Source organism: Pinus tabuliformis, chromosome 6, assembly GCF_031772625.1.
Source record: "Pinus tabuliformis cultivar Carrire ecotype Pingquan chromosome 6, CPIR1, whole genome shotgun sequence".
Classification (NCBI taxonomy): domain Eukaryota; kingdom Viridiplantae; phylum Streptophyta; class Pinopsida; order Pinales; family Pinaceae; genus Pinus; species Pinus tabuliformis.
The window spans coordinates 1,970,198,707-1,970,200,516 of record NC_142292.1 but is presented as its reverse complement, the minus strand read 5'-3'; the positions used below and the strand labels follow the sequence as shown (position 1 = coordinate 1,970,200,516).

Sequence of the window (1,810 nt, the reverse complement as noted above, 5' to 3'; positions counted from 1 at the left end):
ACAATAAAATTTTACAATATCAAGATAGAATGACATCATCATCCAGGAGAAAATTTGAAAATTCACTCCAATCACAATATCTTCCCCAAGACAATTTGCCACATCAATGTTCCATTGCATGCAAGAGAAAAACAATCTACTAATGTGCACTCTCTAAGAGATAAATGAGTTCGTTATAATGATTCTCTCCAAATAAACTTCCTTCTATTTATGGGAGGGAAATCAAGTCATTTTAGGAGTAAAATTGACTAGAGTCCCTAAAAACAATAAAATATGTGATTACACATTAAGTAGGTCACAAACTGACCTAAAAAATGGTCATCTCAATGATAAAACATGGCAATAAGCCTCTTCTTAACCCACACATGTGATTAAAAAGGTATCCAAGGGTTACCTCATCCTATAAAAGTGAATATCACCATCAAAATGTGTGATAAGTGGGTCAAAAAGAGTGGTCCTCACTCAAAAATGCCATCTCCTCATCAACAAGATGTCCAATCATTAAATAAAAACCTCATGTTCAAAATTTCATCATCAAACAAGCCTACCTCATTACTTAAGTCCACATGAAGGGGACCTCAAAAAGACTATGGCATGATGTCATTATCTAGGAAAATGTATTATCCCATCCAAAGGGGTCTCAAGTCATCATCATCATCAAATCATCTCAGCAACAAGGAAATGGCCATCAAGAAGAGAAAATGCTATTTGGGGGTGTCATGTTATCTTTGGGGTACATCATCTCTTTAAGTAACATCCTAGTCTAAATGTATAACATTTTAGGCTTTGGAGGGAGAGGAGAAATTCATCATTAGTGTTGAATATATCCGCAGGTCAATGCTCCTAAAAAGGTGGTGAACGTCTTGGCTTTGGTGCCCAAAATGATCATTAAGTGGGGCTAGATGTCCTTTATGAAGTTTTGGAGAAATCTCTTCCAATCCCTCAAGGGATGGTAGGTGCACCTAGGGTAAGCATTTTAAACATACCCTCAAAATCAAGTGAGATCATCGTCATAGGCTAAGCTACCTTGTTTGAGGTCATGTTTGAATTCGAGAACCTTGAAATTAAAAAAAAATGACAATAAGAATCTATATGTTAAAATTCGACTTGAAGTTCGACAAGTTATATATATATATATATATATATATATATATTTTTTTATTATATAACCTAACATTCATAATGTAATAAAAATATTAAATAACTAATATTAATTATATATTATAATTCAAATGATTAACTTTTCTAACTTAATTCTATAAATATATTAAAATTTATATATTATTATATATAATCTACAGTGATGAATAAATAAATTATATAAATCTAAATTATGATTATATAAAAATTTAAATTAGGATGGCATACAAAGAATATTAGCATGGCCCCTATGCAAGGATGATATGCACAATTCAAGAAATGATTCAATTCTTTTGCACATAGAATACAATTGGCACTATGTATGACATTTGTGCATTTTTGTTGTTAATTTCTAAAGTTTTCCATGTAATGGGCACCCACAGTGGATCTGAACACTAGCAGTGATATTTCGCACAGTCATTTGGATTCGAGAAAGTGACATACACATTGTGTATCCTTAAAAACATTTGGGTGTTCATATTTTTATCGTGAGGAGAAGCCATGTGATCAAGATGGAACTCCCTGGCTAGCCTTCTATAAGCCCTTTTTCTATCTTTTGTAGTTGTGTTGGGGTTTATTTCTAGTACTTCATACAAATTCTTTGATTTCATGTGGTCATACACTGAAATGGCCTATGCATACGCCTGGATCACAATTGGTATAAAAGAGA

General features: G+C 32.6%; 1 pseudogene; it reads left to right on the top strand.

Annotated features, from left to right (window-relative positions):
- Positions 1-1,324: 1,324 nt before the first annotated feature.
- Positions 1,325-1,434, top strand: LOC149267084 (U6 spliceosomal RNA; annotated as a pseudogene).
- Positions 1,435-1,810: the final 376 nt, after the last annotated feature.